This window comes from Suncus etruscus, chromosome 9 (assembly GCF_024139225.1).
Source record: "Suncus etruscus isolate mSunEtr1 chromosome 9, mSunEtr1.pri.cur, whole genome shotgun sequence".
In the NCBI taxonomy this organism is placed as follows: Eukaryota; Metazoa; Chordata; class Mammalia; order Eulipotyphla; family Soricidae; genus Suncus; species Suncus etruscus.
Genome location: NC_064856.1, coordinates 64032866 through 64054528, shown reverse-complemented (window position 1 = coordinate 64054528; position 21663 = coordinate 64032866). Strand labels below are relative to the sequence as shown.

General features: G+C 37.8%; 1 protein-coding gene and 1 pseudogene across 2 annotated transcripts in view; both read right to left on the bottom strand.

The window, feature by feature from the left end:
* Positions 1-21663, bottom strand: part of SPON1 (spondin 1) — a 341451-nt gene that overhangs the window by 265389 nt on the left and 54399 nt on the right. The gene's annotated exons all lie outside the window — the stretch shown is intronic.
* LOC126019984 (uncharacterized) lies at positions 2338-2408 on the bottom strand (annotated as a pseudogene).

Sequence of the window (21663 nt, the reverse complement as noted above, 5' to 3'; positions counted from 1 at the left end):
CCTCCTATTAGTTTTATCTTTTCCCCTTTCACTTTTATATCTTCAGTCCAATTATATTTTCTATATACCATAAGCTACTTAAAAAGAAATAACCAATATGTTAGGGCAGTTTTAAGTTTATAGAAAAACTGAGCAGAAATTCTAAGAGTTACCATATGCTCCCTATCCTCACACCATCAAACCTTCTCCATCCATTTTCAACATCTAGCACCAAATTATCCAAAATATTTATTTATGTTACAATTGATGAACCTACAATGGTTACATTATTATCATTCTAAGCCTATAATTTACTTTATAATTTGAGTATAGTATTCAGCTTATTGCTATATATATATGTATATATATATATATACACACATACATACATATATATATTCTATGGGTTTTAAATACACTGTAAACTGTAGTGTCATACTGAATAGTTTTACTGTACTAAAAGTTCTTTGTGCTCTGCTTATTCATCTCTCTCCCTTGGCCCTTCAAACCATTAATACTTTGTTAAAATACCATTAGTTTCAAGATATTTTATTTAGATTTTTCTTACACATCATGTTAGTTGTGAATGAACAGGTTTTTTCTTCCGTCCCAATCTGTATATCTTCTATTTATTTTACTTGTCTTATTTATATTAAATAGTATTTTTATTATGATTTTGAAAATTACTGGGTAAAGGAGATATCTTTATCTTGAATTATATGTGTTTATGGTTGTACATTTTTCACATATTGTTATATATGACTTGATGATATTTTCATTGAGAAATTTTGCATCTTTTTATGAGGGATATAGATCTGAGATTTCTTTTTCTGTAATATCTTTGATTTTAGTTCAGAATGAAATTATCTGCAAAGAATAAAAGTAGAAATTTATACAAATTCTTACTTAGAAAATGTAAATCCATCTAAACCTGTGTTTTTATTTTAGAAACTATGAATCTTTAACTCAGTTTCTTTAATAAATCTAAGTTTGATATTAGATTGTCTGTTACTTATGAGAGTTTTAACAAATTGTGCTTTAAAATCAATAATTTTTCATTTTGATTATAAAATGTGTGGTATGTAGTCCATAATGTTCCTTTACCATATTTTTAGCAATAATTACATTTGTATTATATTGTATTTGTGTCCCCTGTTTTTTTGTTTAGCCTGGGTAGGCATACCAATTTCATTGATCTTTTCTATTTTCTTTTTTAAGTTATGTATTCATTTTTACAATAGTATTTATATTTATGTTTTGGGTAAACAAAGTTATTTTGTACATTCAAAATATTAAAGTATACTTCTTTATTATATTGAGCACTTCAAATATCCAAAGTTTAGTTCTACTAATTTTCTTTGTTTTCTTATCTCAATTTTAGTTTTTCTGATTGTTATTACTTATTTCTTCTGCTTTTATTGAAAGGGCACACCTGGCAGTGCTCAGGGGCTACTCCTGGCTCTGCACTTCAGGAATTATTTCTGGCAGGCTCAGCCATGAGGGCCTATAAGGAATACTGGAAATCAAACTGAAGTCATCTGTGTGCTAGGCAAGTATTCTATCCTCTGTACTATAGCTGTGAATCTTCCTCTGGTTATTTTGGATGTAATTTGATTACCTTTTCTAAAATAGACTTTTAGAAAATTTTATTTACTATTTTATATATTTCTTATTTTATAATATTTTAATGCTACATTTTCCTTTAAACACTTGATATATACATTCATTTTTGATCATTCCACTTTCATTTAGTTAAAAATGCTATAGAACTTCTTTGGAAATCTCTTTTTTGACCTGTGTATTAGTTATAAGTGGGTAGTGTAACATAACTATTTGGAGATTTCCAAGTATTATTTTATGATGAATTCAAGTTTAAAGTCATTATGGTCTAAGAATAAACAGGGCATAATTTCTTTCCTTTTCTTTAATTTCTCTGTTCTTCTTTTCTTTTCTTTTTTTTCCCAAAATTGTTAGCTTTTTAGAAAATATTGGCTTCTTCTGAGAAGCTTTGAGCCTATCTTTTATAGCTTCTGAGAAGCTTTGATCCTGCTCTTATACTTTTCCTCAACCTCAACTGTCTTCACACTTATCACAGTCTTGAGTAGAAACCACCAAATAAGCCTACAACAAAGTGAATAACGCTTAAAAAGTTTCACCGTCATTTCAATCTCCTGTTTCTTTTCTGAGCACCCAAACCAGAAAATTAAAGCACATTACAATGGGCTGTTTATGTCTGCTAGAGAATAATAGGTGACTTTTATTTCTTTTCTGTACTTTTGTATTTTTCAAATCCTCTACAATGATATTAATGTTAAAAACCAAAAGGAAAAAATGAAGAAGAAACATAACCCCCTTTTTAAAAAAAATATGGACTTCACGAATTTATGTGTCATCCTTGCGCAGGGGCCATGCTAATCTTCTCTGACATAACCCTTTCTTAAGAAGTTGCTGGTCTGTTTTTTTGTTTGTTTGTTTTGTTCTGTTTTGTTACCTTTTCCTTCTTTTTTCTCTTTCTTGTTCTAAATGGATATTTATAACAGCTAGATGGACTTCTAGTTATTCTCTTTTTTGTTTGCCTTTTTCTCTTTTCTTCTCCCATATCTTTTCTTATATCTCCAATAGAGCCACATTACTGGAATCACCTTGATTAGCCTCATAATCGGAGGGGGGCGAAAATGGATGGTACCAAGACCAGACAGTCGTATGTTCATTTGGTGGGAATAAAAGAATGATCAGACTTGAATACCAAATCCAAAGTCAACAACAGTATTAATACCCAATCTACAACAAGCTGTATAAGGGGGGAACAGATGCACTAGTATTACCGGGGATAAAGAAGGGAGATGTGGATATGCATGTGGGGAACAGAGGTGGAGGGAGGATAACACTGGTGGTGGGAATACCCCTCATTCATTGTCACTATGTGCCTTAAATATTACTGTGAAAGATTTGTAATTCACTTTGACCACAATAAAAATTAAAAAAACTAGAAAGATTTGCTTTTTTATGGTTTAATTTGTTTTGTTTTGTTTTGTTTTAATTTTGGGTTCTCAGGGCTTACTCCTGGCTCTGTCTGTACTCATATTTCACTCTAGGTAGGCTCAGGGGACCATATAGGGTACCAGGGATGGAATTTGGGTTGTTTGCATACAATACAAGCATCCTACCTGTTATACTAATACTCTGGGCCCTAATTCTGGATCTGATATACCCAGTGTTCCTTCTTTGGATCATTTACCACCCAAACAAATATTTCTCATGTTTTTGGGTTGTTTTTGTTTTTATGCCATACCTAGTTGTTTTCAGGGTTTACTGAGCTCAGCTCAGATTATGCTCAGGGAGCTACATGTGATGCTGTGGAGTATTTCCTTGTTAAAAATATTTTAATACCCAAGGTTATCTATTTTACTTGAAGTTAAGTTTCACTGTTTGCAATTTTAATAAATAGGTAAATTTCATCCGTGTTTTTGAATTAAGTTCATAGTAGTTCTTTGAATTTAGTTCAAAGTCTTTGGTCTTTCCAGTATATGTGAAATCCCATAATGAAATTTTCAAATTTATTTCTGATATTGATAGCTTGTCTCTTATTGTTTTTTCCTTTTTCTGTCTTGTTAGCAGTTATCAGTTTCATTAGCCTTTAAAAAATATTATAGTTTCATTGATTTTCTTTGTTATTATCCTGTTTTCAATTTTGTTGATTTTTTTGCTCTCAGATTTTCTGCATAAATAGATGCTTCTTGTGCTCTTTCTTTTTCAGATTTTGGAAATGGAAACATAAATTACAGATTTGTAAGTGTTATTTGCTTTGTTTTGTTTTAGGGCTAAATGCAGCTTTGCACCAGGGTTCCACTGCACTCTGCACTTAGGAATTACTTCTGGCAATGCTTTGGGGACTATATGGGATGCCAGGGACAGAATTTGTGGTCAAGCATGTGCAAGGCAAATGCTCTACCTGCTGTTCTAGCACACCAGTCACAGAAGTGTTATTATTACAAAAAAAAACATTCAATACTATAAATGTCTCTTTAAGAATTGCTAAAAAATATTTTTATTTTTTCTTGAAAAACTCTTCTTTCCAATTCAAAGTATTTGACATATTTGATAATTTTTATTATTTATATAATATATAATATATTATATTTTTATTATTCACAGCTTGATTCTTTGTGGTGGAATATTATCTTTTGCATATATTAAATTTCTTTAAATGTAAAAATAGAATGCAGTAAAACAAATTTTTTTAATTTTTTTTTATTTAAACACCTTGATTACATACATGATTGTGTTTGGGTTTCAGTCATAAAAGGAACACCACCCATCACCAGTGCAACATTCCCATCACCCAAGTCCCAAATCTCCCTCCTCCCCACCCAACCCCCGCCTGCACTCTAAACAGGCTCTACATTTCCCTCATACATTCTCAATATTAGGACAGTTCAAAATGTAGTTATTTCTCTAACTAAACTCATCACTCTTTGTGGTGAGCTTCCTGAGGTGAGCTGGAACTTCCAGCTCTTTTCTCTTTTGTGTCTGAAATTTATTATTGCAAGAATGTCTTTCATTTTTCTTAAAACCTATAGATGAGTGAGACCATTCTGCGTTTTTCTCTCTCTCTGACTTATTTCACTCAGCATAATAGATTCTGTGTACATCCATGTATAGGAAAATTTCATGACTTCATCTCTCCTGACAGCTGCATAATATTCCATTGTGTATATGTACAACAGTTCTTTAGCCATTGTCTGTTGAAAGGCATCTTGGTTGTTTCCAGAGTCTTGCTATGGTAAATAGTGCTGCAATGAATAAAGGTGTAAGGAAGGGATTTTTGTATTGTATTTTGGGAGCTCGATTTCCAGTTTTTGGAGGAATCTCCATATTGCTTTCCATAAAGGTTGAACTAGACGGCATTCCCACCAGCAGTGGATAAGGGTTCCTTTCTCTCCACATACCCGCCAGCACTGTTTGTTCTCATTCTTTGTGATGTGTGCCATTCTCTGTGGTGTGAGGTGGTATCTCATTGTTGTTTTGATATGCATCTCCCTGATGATTAGTGATGTGGAGCATTTCTTCATGTGTCTTTTGGCCATTTGTATTTCTTCTTTGTCAAAGTGTCTGTTCATTTCTTCTCCCCATTTTTTCATGGGATTAGATGTTTTTTTCTTGTAAATTTGTGTCAGTGCCTTGTATATTTTGGAGATTAGCCCCTTGTCTGATGGGTATTGGGTGAATAGATTCTCCCACTCAGGGGGTGGCTCTTGTATCCTGGGCACTATTTCCTTTGAGGTGCAGAAGCTTCTAAACTTAATATATTCCCATCTGTTAATCTCTGTTTTCACTTGCTTGGAGAGTGCAGTTTCCTCCTTGAAGATGCCTGTAGTCTCAATGTCCTGGAGAGTTTTGCCTAAGTGTTGTTCTATATATCTTATGGTTTGGGGTCTGATATCGAGGTCTTTAATCCATTTGGATTTTACCTTCGTACATGATGTTAGCTGGGGGTCTAAGTTCAATTATTTGCAAGTGGCTATCCAGTTGTGCCAACACCACTTGTTGAAGAGGCTTTCCTTGCTCCATTTAGGATTTCCTGCTCCTTTATCAAAAATTAGGTGATTGTATGTCTGGGGAACATTTTCTGAGTATTCAAGCCTATTCCACTGATCTGAGGGTCTGTCCTTATTCCAATACCATGCTGTTTTGATAACTATTGCTTTGTAGTAAAGTTTAAAGTTGGGGAAAGTAATTCCTCCCATATTCTTTTTCCCAATGATTGCTTTAGCTATTCTAGGGTGTTTATTGTTCCAAAGAAATTTCAAAAGTGCCTGATCCACTTCTTTGAAGAATGTCATAGGTATCTTTAGAGGGATAGCGTTGAATCTGTATAACGCCTTGGGGAGTATTGCCATTTTGACGATGTTAATCCTGCCCATCCATGAGCAGGGTATGTGTTTCCATTTCCGCGTGTCCTCTCTTATTTCTTGGAGCAGACTTTTATAGTTTTCTTTCTATAGGTCCTTCACATTTTTAGTCATGTTGATTCCAAGATATTTGAGTTTGTGTGGCACTATTGTGAATGGGGTTGTTTTCTTAATGTCCATTTCTTCCTTATTACTATTGGTGTATAGAAAGGCCATTGATTTTTGTGTGTTAATTTTGTAGCCTGCCACCTTGCTATATGAGTCTATTGTTTCTAGAAGCTTTTTGGTAGAGTCTTTAGGATTTTCTAAGTAGAGCATCATGTCATCTGCAAACAGTGAGAGCTTGACTTCTTCCTTTCCTATCTGGATTCCCTTGATATCTTTTTCTTGCCTAATCGCTATAGCAAGTACTTCCAGTGCTATGTTGAATAGGAGTGGTGAGAGAGGACAGCCTTGTCTTGTGCCAGAATTTAGAGGGAAGGCTTTTAGTTTTTCTCCATTGAGGATAATATTTGCCACTGGCTTGTGGTAGATGGCCTTAACTATATTGAGAAAGGTTCCTTCCATTCCCATCTTGCTGAGAGTTTTGATCAAGAATGGGTGTTGGATCTTGTCAAATGCTTTCTCTGCATCTATTGATATAATCATGTGGTTTTTATTTTTCTTGTTGTTGGTGTTGTGTATTATGTTGATAGACTTATGGATGTTAAACCAGCCTTGCATTCCTGGGATGAAACCTACTTGATCGTAGTGGATGATCTTCTTAATGAGGTATTGAATCCTATTTGCCAGGATTTTGTTGAGGATCTTTGCATCTGCATTCATCAGCGATATTGGTCTGTAATTTTCTTTTTTCGCAGCATCTCTGTCTGGTTTAGGTATTAGGGTGATGTTGGCTTCATAAAAGCTGTTTGGGAGTGTTTCCGTTTGTTCAATTTCATGAAAGAGTCTTGCCAGGATTGGTAGTAGTTCCTCTTGGAAAGTTTGAAAGAATTCATTAGTGAATCTATCTGGGCCTGGGCTTTTGTTTTTGGGCAGACTTTTGATTACCATTTTTATTTCATCAATGGTGATGGGGGTGTTTAGATATGCTACATCCTCTTCCTTCAACCGTGGAAGATTATAAGAGTTCAAGAATTTATACATTTCTTCCAGGTTCTCATTTTTAGTGGCATAGAGTTTTTCAAAGTAGTTTCTGATTACCCTTTGAATCTCTGTCATATCAGTAGTGATCTATCCTTTTTCATTCCTAATACAAGTTATCAAGTTTCTCTCTCTCTCTTTCTTTGTTAGGTTTGCCAGTGGTCTATCAATCTTGTTTATTTTTTCGAAGAACCAACTTCTGCTTTCGTTGATCTTTCGGATTGTTTTTTGGGTTTCCACTTCGTTGATTTCTGCTCTCAGCTTTGTTATTTCCTTCTGTCTTCCTATTTTTGGGTCCTTTTGTTGAGTACTTTCTAGTTCTATTAGCTGTGTCATTAAGCTACTCAGGTAAGCTCCTTCTTCCTTCCTGATGTTTGCTTGCAAAGCTATAAATTTTCCTCTCAGTACTGCTTTTGCTGTGTCCCATAAGTTCTGATAGTTTGTGTCTTTATTGTCATTTGTTTCCAGGAACCTTTTGATTTCCTTCTTGATTTCATCTCGGACCCACTGGTTATTGAGTATGAGGCTGTTTAACTTCCAGGTGTTAAAGTTTTTCTTCTGAGTCCCTTTGGAATTCACAAATAATTTCAGAGCCTTGTGGTCAGCGAAGGTAGTCTGCAAAATTTCTATCCTCTTGATATTATGGAGGTATGTTTTATGTGCCAGCATGTAGTCTATCCTGGAGAATGTCCCATGTACATTGGAGAAGAATGTGTATCCAGGTTTCTGGGGATGGAGTGTCCTATATATATCCACTAGGCCTCTTTCTTCCATTTCTCTCCTCAGGTCTAGTATATTCTTGTTGGGTTTCAGTCTGGTTGACCTATCCAGTGTTGATAAAGCCGTGTTAAGGTCCCCCACAATTATTGTGTTGTTATTGATATTGTTTTTCAGTTTTGTCAACAGTTGTTATAAATATTTTGCTGGCCCCTCATTTGGTGCATATATGTTTAGGAGAGTTATTTCTTCCTGCTCTACATACCCCTTGATTAATATAAAATGTCCAACTTTGTCCCTTACAACCTTCCTGAGTATAAAGTTTGCATTATCTGATATTAGTATGGACACTCCAGCTTTTTTATGGGTGTTGTTTGCTTGGATAACTTTTCTCCAGACTTTTATTTTGAGTCTATGTTTGTTCTGACTATTCAGGTGCGTTTCTTGTAGGCAGCAGAAGGTTGGATTGAGTTTTTTGATCCATTTAGCCACTCGGTGTCTCTTAATTGGTGCATTTAGCCCATTGACGTTGAGAGAAAGAATTGTCCTGGGATTTAATGCCATCTTTATATCGAAATTTGGTGTGTCTTTTGGTTAGTCTTGTTTTAAATTAGGTCTTTCAGTTTTTCTCTTAAGACTGGTTTTGAGTCTGTAAAGTTTCTGAGCTGTTTTTTGTCTGTGAAACCATGTATTCTTCCGTCAAACCGGAAAGTGAGTTTTGCTGGGTACAGTATTCTAGGTGAAGCATTCATTTCATTCAGTCTTGTCACAATATCCCACCACTGCTTTCTGGCATTGAGTGTTTCTGGTGACAGGTCTGCTGTAAATCTCAAGGATGCTTGCTTGAATGTAATTTCCCCTTTTGATCTTGCTGTTTTCAGAATTCTGTCTCTATCTGTGGGATTTGTCATTGTGACTAGGATGTGTCTTGGGGTGGTTTTTCTGGGGTGTCTTTTGGTTGGTACTCTTCGAGCATGCAGGATTTGATCACATATATTCTTTAGCTCTGGGAGTTTCTCTTTAATGATGTTCTTGACCGTTGATTCTTCCTGGAAATTTTCTTCCTGGGTCTCTGGGACTCCAATGATTCTTAAGTTGTTTCTGTTGATCTTATCATAGACCTCTATTTTCATCTGTTCCCATTCTTTGACTAATTTTTCCATTGTCTGTTCATTTGTTTTAAGTTTTTTTTCCAATCTCTCCTGTTGTATGGTATTGTTATGTATCTCATCTTCCACAGCACCAAGTCTATTCTCAGCTTCTGATACCCTGTCCCAGAGCTTATCCATTTTGTCATTCACTTCGTTTACTGATTTTTTCAGGCCTGTTAGTTGACATGTTATTTCAGTTTGGAGTTTTGTGATTTCTGTCTTCATATTTTCTTGATTCTTATTAGTGTTCTGTTCTACTCTATTCATGGTTTCTTTGAGTTCTTTGAGCATATTCCATATTGCTACTCTAAAGTCCTTATCTGAGAGATTGATTAGTTGGTTGGTCGTTAACTGGTCATCAGAATTGTCATCTTCATTCTCTATGTCTGATGCTGGCCTGTGTTGTTTCCCCATTGTCACACTTGTATTGTGGGTTTTTCTACGTGTTGTGGTGGTATTCATTGGTTATATGATGCAGGCAACACACTTCTCTGGCTCCCCCCTTTCTGGATGGGCCGACTTGCCTCCAAGGTAGGGGAGTCCTCCGTGGATTAAGCCTCACACAGGATCAAATCTTAGGCCCGAGCACGCAGCAGAGTAGACAGTCTGGAGAGAAATTCTTGCTTCTGTGATCCAGCACAGTTCTTAGTGTGGTTTTTTTCTTCTTGTGATGGTGTTCTTTTTTTAGAAAGAGCCCACGGCTGCATAGCGAAGTGGAGCTAAGTGCCTTCTGGAGCCTCTTTTCAGACCACTCTCAGGAGGTTCACGCAACAGGTTAGCAGAGAGACACACACAGGCGGCACTCACAGTTTTTCACAGTCGGGCCCCACTGGTCAGGCGTAGTTTTTACTCGCTCGCTGGGCAGCTTCAGAATGCTGTATTTTTGGGGTTCACTTCCCAGGACTCTGAGGAGAGTCACTGGCTCGCTGGGTAGCTTCCGAATGTAGTTTCTTTGGGGTTCGCTTCCCTGGGCTCTGAGGAGAGCTTCCAGAGTTCAGGAAAGACAGAGAAGAGTAGGACAGGGCTCCCTTCAGGTGCTCAGTTTCTGGCTCGCTGGGTAGCTTCCAAATGTAGTTTCTTTGGGGTTCGCTTCCCAGGGCTCTGAGGAGAGCTTCCAGAGTTCAGGAAAGACAGAGAAGGGTAGGACAGGGCTCCCTTCAGGTGCTCAGTTTCCTCAGAAGAAGCACAGCCGGGTGGAGACTCTGCAGGTAGAGCAATCAGCACTCTGCCTGGAAACCCCCACATCCAGCCATTTCTTACTCACTCCCTGGCTCGCTGGGTAGCTTCCAAATGTAGTTTCTTTGGGGTTCGCCTCCCAGGGCTCTGAGGAGAGCTTCCAGAGTTCAGGAAAGACAGAGAAGGGTAGGACAGGGCTCCCTTCAGGTGCTCAGTTTCCTCAGAAGCGCAGTAAAACAAATTTTAAGGGATGTTTAATTCCTTTTTTTTTTCAGTTCATGGGCTCTTGGGGGAAGACTATCATCTCTCCTTTCTCTCGCTCTCTCTCTTTCTCCCTCTGTTTTTCTGTCTCCTCCTTCTCTCTTTCTCACACCCAGACCTTCTACTTTTAACAGTGTCTTAAAGACAGAAAAATAGTATAAGACATAAAGCACCTGTTTTGCATGTATCCAACCCTGATTTGATCCCTGGCACAACATATGGTCTCCTGGAAATTGCCAGGAGCTATCCCAGATCACAGAGGCAGGAGTAAACTCTGATCCTGAACAATGCTAGCTGTGACCTAAAAAAACAAAAGGAAACTTATTTTTCATAAAAAGAGTTTTAAAACCTTTAATATAGATTTAAAAATAATTATAGACCTTTTTATTTTTTTATTTTGGTTTTTGGTTTTTGGGTCACACCCGACAGCACTATGCTCAGAAATCGCTCCTGGTAGACTCAGGGGACCATATGCGATACCGGGATTCGAACCACTGACCCTCTGCCTGAAAGGCAAACGCCTTACCTCCATGCTATCTCTCAGGTCCCTGCAGACCTTTTTATTGATTGATTTAAAAAGTAAGTTCATTAGGCCCCACCTCAACTTCAGCCCCCCATTGCTCACAAAACTTCCTTAAATTTACAAAGAGGGACAATATCACTCCAGAATAGCAATTTTTGTGCTTCCTCCTTGCCTTTTCTCTACCAATAATAACTTGAAAATTCTGGACACATGTGCTTTTATCATGCATATAATGTTTTATATTGTTTACATCATTTGTTCTAAAAACCACCTCACTTTCCTAGGTTTTAAGTGAAATATCATTTGAATAATATTGGCTGAATTATTCATTACCTTTGACAGGAATCTCTTTTCTAGGCTTAAAAAAAGATTTAGTTTTAAATCTGGCCTTCTTTCTCTACTAAGACCTTACTGTCAAAGGCAATTCCCCTTCACTAGCCACTAGCCTCCTTTTCTATAATATTTTCCATAATTTTTTCTTTCCCTCTCATGCTTATTTTATCTTGGGTTGTGGTGTTTTTCTCTACCTCTTATGCATGAGAAAGACATGAAAATCTGGAAGAGAGGTCATGTAGAATTGGAGCCCTCTGCATCATAGGTGATCCTTGTCCTGGGCAGGTGGCCTTTAACTTAAAAAGGTCAAGTCCCCAGAGATAATTGATTGTATTCCCTATTGAAAAGCAGATTAACCTCCATGCTATATGGGTGTTTCACATACTGAGAGCAAACTCAGCAGGACAGACTTAGGAGGAGGGCCAGATCAGGACATCTGGGGGCCTTGGACAGGCTAAAAATGTAACTTCCTCTCAAAATAATAGTCTCTAAGCATTCGAAAGCAGTTGATTTACAGCTATTTGGAAGACAGATGAGCACTTGTGAAAGGAGGTAAGAAGACTGATATCTTAGCATCACCCAACAATTCAACTCCTGATCTCAACCCAGCCACTAAATGGCCTGAAAAGCATCTGGGACATCATCTCTTGTCATCTAAGTGCATCTGAGGACTTTATACCCAGGACAAGAGGGCCTGGGCGAGCCCAATAGTGTTATTACTTGTGTTGGGACTCTGGTAAATTCTTTAAGCTTTCTGGAAAAAGTCTATCTATAAAGCAGGAGATAATAGCACAATCTCAATGAACTAGAAGAGTTGAAATGAGGTCATCTATATAATTCATGTTAGAAATATTTCTGGCAGAAGACTATCACTATAGAATTACTATATTATCTTAATATTATCATCCTCATACCATGCCTTCCTTCAACAAATTTGCTAAAGACCATTCACCTATCTCATATCTCATTGCATTTTTAGCAGCACCTACTACTCCTTAATGACAAATATCCCAGCACCACACAGCTGATCTATAAGTGCCTTCCCAGCTTGGCTGTTAGCCTTGTATACAATGAACAGGTTTCAGTGGAACTGGTATATATATGTAGGGGAAAGGGGAAATTATCTGATCTATCTCCCCAGGGGCAGTACTAGTAAGAGAGGAGTGCTTCTGAGTCCATGTGAGGACTGGAAAAGGATATTTAAAAAAAAAGTAAAGTCATTTTAAGGAATTGGTAAATTGTGAGAGGTAGGCAATCCTTCCTAAGAAGTGGGGGAAAGGGAGAAATAAGGAGAAAGGGGGAGAGTAAGAGCTTTGGGAGTTAGAAAGAGGAGGTTTAGAGAATTAGGAGAAGGTTATGTTTGCCTTACATTTTACTCACCCCGGTTTGATACCTGGATTTGCATATGATCCCCAGAATCACTCCTGAGTACATTTCCAGAATAACCCCTGAGCACCACTGAATGTGGCAAACTGCCATCAGCAAAAAACAAAATCTGAAGAGAAGTTGGAATTTCCTTCAGAGTAGGTATAATATGCATCCTGGAATCATGAGAAGCAGCCTAGGGTTATGGATGCTTTGTACACAATGACTAGCATCTTGATCCTTTTTTTTTACTTCCTTTGAGTCCCTAAAGTGATCATCAGAGAATAGACTGACTACACTGTTCATGCCCAGCACCTAGTAGGTGATTGGTAAACATGTGTAAATAACTGGCAATTTTGGAGTATCTCTGAATGCAATTAATGCAATAAATACCTAGTATTTATTAAGTCTATGTTCAATATACATTATTATGTTCTTGCTAATATTTTGTATCCATTATTCACATAAGTGTCCTAATAATAAAAATTAGAAACTGGGACTAAGAATTAAGGATTCTGAGCTCATATCATCCATTGATTCCAAATCTAATGCTCTTACCACTGGATTTATCTTCTGGGGAGCTGACATCAATTTTGACTCAATGCTAAAATAAAATCACATGGATACATAGGTTTAAACAAACAGAGCCACCGAATTTTGGGCATTATATTAGGTAGTCTAATGCCTGTGAAATAAATCAGGCTTTTAAGTTTTATATTGCAATACAGTTGAAATGTTTAATAATGATTGCCAGAGAGTGGTATAATGCAGTACTAAAAATGAGTAATTGAAAAGCCCATCAAGCAGATGAGGCATCTTCTCTCTGAATTGCTCTTGAATACTTTACATAATTATTCCATTCAGATTTATGATCAGCTCAGCAAAATGTACTACTCTCCATCCTGCTCTGCCTGAGATTCGTCAGAAAGTCTTTACACTGTGCTCCCTGCCTTCTAGAATGGACAGATGAACATTATTATCTTTCAATGGCTTGTCTTTTAGGAACAATGGACAAAGTTAAGATTTTCTTGAGGGCCATCTATATCCTGGTCACCATGCTGGTGTCTAAAGGTATGAACGATGTCTGCTCCTTTATGGTCCAATAGAGTCCTGGGAGAGGACAGTGCTTCCCACCTCCCAGAATAAAAACTGAAACTCAGAGAAATGGAGTGATTTAATCAAATTTATAGGCTATTTATGAATCATGTTTAAGCTGTGTGTCCCCTGAAGATTTCTATTTGTGGAAAGAAGAATCCAGTAAGGTCAAATGCAGAAGAAAACTGATCCCAGCCAGATTTTACACCTAGCTCTTGGCTCTTTAATCTGGAGTTGATCCTCTATCTCTACTTCTCCTACAAACCTACTTTATCAAGACTCTAGACAGAGAGAGACCCAGATGCAGTCTCCACAGGGTTTTTCCTGGATTCAGCTGCCTTTCCCTGCCTTGATCATGTAGGGCTGTGGGCTCTACCAAGGTTCACACTTACTTCCCTTGCCCCTGCAGATACCCTGCAGATTGGGAGTTCATGACAAATCCAGTTCCCTGGAAAGTGCTGACAGATGGCTGCCTGGATGAGTTGGCAACCTTCATTTCTGGTTGAGTCCATATGTTAAAGTGGCCTGAAAGGACAAAAAGGCAGGGGGGGCTGGGTGGACTACTTTACACGAAGGAAAAATATAAAATCCTGTTTTCAATACTGCATTTGGACTGTAAATTAAAATGAGGGCTCTCTGATATTCCTCACCCTAGTTTAAGAGAGTGACATTGCTGGCAAATTGGTTTCTCCAGTGCCCCAGGTTCCTAACTCTTGATGTCAGGTGTACTGTACATAAGTCAGCAGTTTTACTTTACCTTTTGTTTTTGTTTTTGTTTTTTTGGTTTTTGGTCCATGCCTAGTTGTGCTCAAACCTTATTTTCAGCTCTGCACTCAGGGATCACTATGGCAGTCTGGGAGATCATAAGGGATGTCAGAAAGTAAGCCTAGGTCTGCCACAAGCAAGGAAAGATTCCTACTTGCTGTAATATTTATCTGGCCCAGATCCACTTTTCAAAACTGGATTCTCATCACTCCCAACAGAAAAACTTGAGAATATGGTCAAATTCTGTTGGTTTATTTCAGAAGATGCTTAAATGGGTCACTGAATGTCTTTATCCTCCAGCACAGAAAAGATGCCAGTTTCCTCTCCGTTTTAGATTAGTAGATAAGGCACACCAATTTACATGTCAATGAACATGCGTATGCATGACAGGAATGGCTTCACACTGTTAAACCCCTGATAAATACCCAACATGGCTCTAGTTCTATTTTTAACACTGAGCATCTTTCTTATTTTAGTGTGTTTGTATGTAGAGGGCAGGAGGTGATTGGCCCACATCCAACAGTGCTCAGTTTGTGTCAGGGATCATTCCTAGTGTTGCTCCGGGTACCATATGTGATGCCAAGGATTCAATTAGGATTTTCCAAGTGCAAGGTAACCTTAATATTACTTTAAAGAACCAATTTATGGCAACTTTCATGTGTTATTGGTTGGTTTGTGCTTTTCAGAAACTCCATCAATTATAGAGCCCAGCTCTAGCTGTACTGAGTGTTCACAAAACAAATTAAACATTGGAGGAAAAGGCATTCTGTCTTTGTGGGCTAAATGAGTAGAGAAAGAGATATAGAGAAACACTGATCTAATTAAAAGATCTTCTGTGGTGGGACATATTGAGTGAGAGCTGAAAGCTGGGCTCAAGTTTTGCCAAGGAGCAAGAGATGGGAGCAGTTCATCAGGTGATTGACAGTGGAAGAATCTTTTCTGAATCATTATTAGAAGCTATGGAAACAGCTATTATGTGATCAACACCGAACGTTGATGGAGAAAGAACATTAAAAGATATAGGTTGAGGTCTGAATTAACAGAGAGAAATAGGAAAAGGCATAGAGGATGGACTGCTCAGTCCTAGCCATAGATTGTGATGTGTGCCTATTGATTAGCTCTTCTACCTCATAGCCATTCTTTGAGGGCCTCTGGCCTTTGTAGATATGTTCCTATTTCTGATTGCTAGAGATCAGCTTTTTATGGTCTCACTTTTCATGTCACGTCTTCTGGGAAATTTCGTCAAAGTTTCTAGAGTCTACACTGAATATATTGCCCCCTATTCTTACCCAGTGAGCATATACATTTTTTACCTTCATTTCTTCATGTTATTCTATCCCCTCTAAACATCAGCACAATCTGGAAGTTTTGTGAAACAAGGCATATCTGCCTCCACTCCAAAACAACTAAATCAGAAGTTCCAGGAGTAGAATCAGTATAGAAGAAATTTGCTTAAAGATCCTGGGTGATTTAGAAAAACATTTGGGATGGCAACCAGATGGCATCTAGTATATCATAGCCCCAAAAGGTGTTAGTTCTATCTTGCTCACTTTGTTATTGCTAGAACCTATCACTATACCTTGAAATATTAGATCATGAATATTTTCAGGATGAATAAATGAATTAACATTATAGATGAATACTTCTTTTTTAGAGAAGATGAAACTGATGCATGGAGGCAATATAACGTGCCTGGAGGCTGAATTGTTGTCTGGGAAGGAAATAGAGCATAAACCTTATGGAGCAAGGACCTTTGTTGCTTTATTGCACTATGTGTCTTCAGGGCTTACAGTGGATCTAAGAACAGGAGTTTTGTTTAAGTTTACTGACTATAACTTGGTGTTTCATACTTTGAAAGCAATTTCTTGCTACTCTTTCTTGTCCAGGTCCACCTTCACCAAATATCTATGTTGGTTGTTGCTTTTGCACAGTGACTTCTCTCTGCATCTCAGCTTCCCAACATAAAGTGCAGAATAGTCAGACCAAAAATAATTCCTCCCAATTAGAATTCCAGGATGTTCTCATGTCACAGCTCTATTGACATTATTTTTGTTTATTTTGTATATTTTGGGGGGCTCACACCAGGCAATGCTTAAAGGCTATATCCAGCTTGCTACCCCAGAGTCTTTCTAGAAGTGCTCAGGGGACCATTCTATGCTAGGAATTGAATCCAGACCTCCAGCATGCAGAACATGTGTTCCAGCCCAAGGAGCTGTTTTCTAGCTTATTTTCATGATGTAGGAAGGCCATTTTCCAAGCAGCACTCAGGAAACCTGAGGGCCATTTCTGTTGACCTCAGATCTACTTGTGCTTGAGGGCTAGTAGGGTATACCTGGCAGTGCTAAGGCCATTTAGTGTCAGACATCAAAATTGATGAGGCAGCTCATACCTCCACATACAAGGCATGCAATGCCTGACTAATAAGGCATGCAGTGCCTCTGTTGCCACTTTGTTTGGGGAAGTTGAGCTCTGCCCAGTAGTGCTCTAGGGATAGAGCACTATCTAGCTATAGATCCTGGGGCTGCTCCTGGTGATACTTGGGGGACTAAGCAGTACCACAAATCACAACAGGCTGGGTCACAATCAAGGCCGGTGCCTAAACTCCAGTATTATTTTTGGTTCTATTTTCACTTTTTTAGGCTCCAAACTTCAAATATTATGTTAGCACCATTCATAAACAGCCACATCTTATCTGTTTGGAAGTTCCTTAAAAAGCTCCTTCAAGTCTCTCTTCCCACCTTTCCTACTTCCTGTCTCTCTTTATTTATTCCTCTTCTGGCAAGTGTTTCCAGTAGGTAGAGCATGTTCAGCAGTCTTTACTCCAAAGAGCAAATCTATTGCCGAGAAAACATAGTTATTCGATCTCTAAATCAAATTGCAGAGCAAAGCTTTGATAATGTAGTTAAGTACAAATGAAGAAAAAAAAATGCTTCTTATTCTGTTTGCTTAGGAGAGCTTCTGCTCTCCTAGTACAGCCTCTCCCCTATCTGCCTATCAGTGCCTCTTCACTGACTCTCCAGCACCTCAGTGCACCCAAATGCCAAAAGCATGACAGCAACCTCCTAACTTATCTGTTTCCATTGTTAACTCCTACAATTCGGTATTCCTGCAGAAGTCCAGGGTTCCCACAAAAAATCATTAGCCAATCCATTGCACTTTGTTTCGAGATATTTAGGGAGAAACCATGGCAGTGAGACCTCCACCTTACATTGCCAGCTGGCAAGTCCTCATCTGATGTGGCCTCTGTCAAATTCTCAGCCCTCACTTTACACCATCTCCTGTTACTCTGTGTCATTCCATGCTCCAGTTCCTTCAACACACTCATGCAGCTCCCATGCTTCAGAACATTCTCTTTGGAGTCTCCATCCTATATGATTCCATAGAAAAACCTTAAAAAGTTAGAAAGGGAAAAAATCAAGGAAAAGATTTAAATGTATTTGAGACTTTGATGGCAGCAAGTTTTCCAGGTGAATTCACATGAACTGCTTTGAGTTCTCTTCCTCACTTTTCTTTTATCAAGGTAGAGTTCCAGGCAAGATAGAGGAAGACACCCAGGGCAGTCTGTGGATTGACAGCAGAAGCAAAATTTTTGGATAAAGAACTTACAACACGGCCTTCTCTTTACTTGTCGAACGATTTTGGTAACTTATAATTTTAGATTTTTAGTGGGTCAGGGAACAGAAATTCAACTTTGTGAGAAGGAAGCTTAAGCAGTTACTAAGCCATGTGGCAGGTCTTTAGAACAAGATTTTGTATTCAGCAGAACCTCTAAAATAGGTGTCCTAATTCTATGTTCCAGAGGAGAAAACTGAGGTTCATCAGGGCATTACCAAAAAAACAAACAGTTGTGTTTTTTTAATGAAGAGTCAATATTACCTAGCTGTATCTAATTAAAAATTTCAGACTTGACTGTCTTTTTCTTAATATTCATTTTTTACTAAGCATATCTCCTGTTCCCAACATAAGTTACCTCAGAGAAAACCATGTATGGGTAAGTAATGGTTAAGAGTGAGAAAAGACTTCCAAAAGCAAATCTGCAGTCTCTATTTACTTGCTCTAATTGTAATATTTTAACAAGTTGTTTTCAAATGTGCATTAAATTGAATTGTCTAGGGGCCTGTACGTGAGAACTCGGTTGTCTAATACTCTGGATTTCCAAATGTGCTTGAAAAGCACTAGATATTTTCTCTGCCTGTCTCAAACTCCACAGATTAGTTAGGTAACCAATTCAAAATGGCCCTCTGCTCTATTAGTGCCTTTTTACTTTTTTCTTTTATTTTACTGAACCATAAGGTCAAACTTCAACAGTGTCACCTGCTGAATGCCATCCTCCTCCTTCTTGGTGTGTGCTGCCAAGAGAACAATCTGACTTCCAACAATAGGAACAACAATAAGTCTCTGTACAAAGGATTTAGGGACAAAGGGAGATGTTCATGAGTTAATTATTCTCCTGGTCCCTTTGTTCTTTACAATTAAAGGGCACTGACAATGAGTGAACTTTAGAAACGCAAATCACACTGCAAGAGAGAAATGAGTTTCACAGGAACCCAATAACAGATTCCTCAGGGTTCTAAAAATTTCATTTGTACCATGTTATTGAGTCCTTCAAGGTAGGACTCGAGGTAGAACCAGAGCAGAAATTAAGATATGGCTTAGAGAATCTGGGACCTCATTTAATCATTCTGGGTCTTGATTTTTCTTATGTAAAAATGATTTCAGGCATTGAATACCCTGCCATTTTAAACCAAGGTTGTGCTTTCAGGGGCTGATGCAATAGTACAGTGAGTTTGCCTGGCATACTGCGATTTGATCCCTGGTGTTCGATAAGATCCCCACAAGCATCAGCAGGAATGACCCCTGAGTGCAGAGCCAGGAGTAATCCCTGAGTGCCACCTAGTGTGGCCAAAAAGCCACCCCCCTCAACAAATAAAAAAGCAAAAAGCAAACAAACAAACAAAACAGACCTGCTGTCAGATTCTAACTGCTTGAAAAGTGCTGGCTAGAGACTCAGGGATTGATCCCAGTGTTTTAAAACTTGTTTGTTTCTTTTCCTCAGATTCCTGAAAAAATGGCATCATAAAGGAAAGGTTGGCACTATAAATATTTATCAGGTAGAAAATGAATTTTCTGATGAGTCCACCTCCAAGATATAATCACTGTTTAACTGTTGGATTATATTATCTCAATATTCTCTAACTTCTTTTCTATAGCTGTGTATCACATAAACCAAGACGACATTAGACTGAGGTGGTTCCAATGCCGTAGTAGTCTATAGGAGCAAACATAAACCTAAGCCATAAGTATTCAAGATTAAGAAATCAGAACCATGTTTTATGTTTCATTTTGGAGAAACCTGTGCCCTCTCTTAAACATGTATTTCTCCCTTTCTTTCCTCTTAGACTTCTCTTAGTAAATTTCTTTATATAAAAATTATTTGGCTTCTCTAAAATATCAGAGCCTGGGCTGGGAAAAAATAAGAACCAAAGAATAAAAGATCATAAATCACTAAGCTTCCCCTAATAAGACAACAGAAATAAAACAACTATGTATGCTACAGTCAATCTCATAAATCCTTCTGCATCCATCTCTTTTTTTAGATACATGCCAATCAGTAGAGAATGTCTAACCACTTCTGCCTAATTTGATTTTGGCTCAAACTTATTCTTAAAGACCATTGTATGGCTTGAGGTCAGCAATATAAGTCATCAGTAGAGTGCTTGCTGTGGATGTATGAAGCTTGGGTTTTATCCCCAGCAGTACAAGAAAAATAGTTTTGTTTGATACATGAATTTATTGACCAGACGGTTACTGGATAGCTTAAGGTACTTGTTTTGCATGTTATTTGATCCCTCCAGAACTACATATGGTCCCCAAACACAGTCAGAGGTTATGCCTGATCACAGAACCAGTAAGAACCCTTGAGTACCACTGGGCATAGCTCCCCAAACAAAAAACCAAAACTGTAATATGTATTATTTTATCTTTTAACAGTTTTATAATTATCCTATTTTATAATTAAGAAAAGTGAGTGACCATCAAATTTCTCAGAGAGTTGAGATCTCCTAACTGCTACATGGCAGAACCAGAATTTATAGACTGACAATCAGGTTGAAGGACTTTGCTTTTGCCACTCTATCCAGCATTTCATTGCCAGAATGTATGCATGTTTAATAACTCCTATGTGATATACATTTAGATCAATTAACATCTTTTTGTTTTTGCCATTTTTAAAAACAAGGCTTCAATCAATACTCTCATTAACCTATATTTGTTTGTCTATTGGATTAATTCCCAGAATGGATTTCATAGGTAAAGGGTATGAACATTTTAAAGTTGGGTACATATTGCCAAAATGGTGGAAATGTTGAATTAAAGCACATTGTCACTATGGCATATGATAGAGATTGACATTCTCTTGCAACCCTTGGCACCAATGCCTTTGCTCTGGCAGTGGCTACAGTGATCTCCTCACTGCCAAATCTGACAGCTCTTTATAGTCTCAAATCCAGCTCCAAGCTCTTCCACATGTACCCCTTTAACACACCCTCCTGGAAACAATCCCTGAGCTCCTCCTAGGACTCTTTAGCTCTCCTTTCCTCCTATTTCTTTTTTTACTTAAAATCCCTTCTCACTCCTTTTGAAGGCTTCCATGGAATCTTTGAGTTTGCCCCTTGTCTTTGGCTCTAAAACCCTCCCTGTGTAGCAAGTCTTTCCTCTTTTCTTCATAAAGGACCTTGATTTTGTCAAGACTAAAGTGTCCAGCCCTTTTAAAAGATGAGCTTGAATGCCTAAGCCATGCATGTCTGCTATTCATTACTTTTGTTTTGAATTTAGGTGGTTCTGGCTATGAGACTTTAGGGGAGAGCTGCCTGGGGCTTCGAGATGTTCATCCATGATAAAGAAGATTGAAATCCATAAGGGGATAATTTCTTCCCACTAACATCATTTTTTTTTCCTCTTTGGAACAATGTAGTATGGTCAAGTTGCTTGGAGCTAAGGCAGCAATTTTATGAACCAGGGAAGAAGGGCCAAGTGAATCATCAGAGTCACTTGTCCAAGGACCTATTATCACTGAGCTGCTGAAATAACTCAGAAACTACATGTCTTCAAGCTCTTGGAATGACAATAAATAACAATAAAAGTTTTTATTGAATTTTCTGTTAATATAAATGCAAAATGTATAAAATACAGTGTATATAGAAAATATATATTTATTTATAAGTCACAGTACATTGTCATTTAT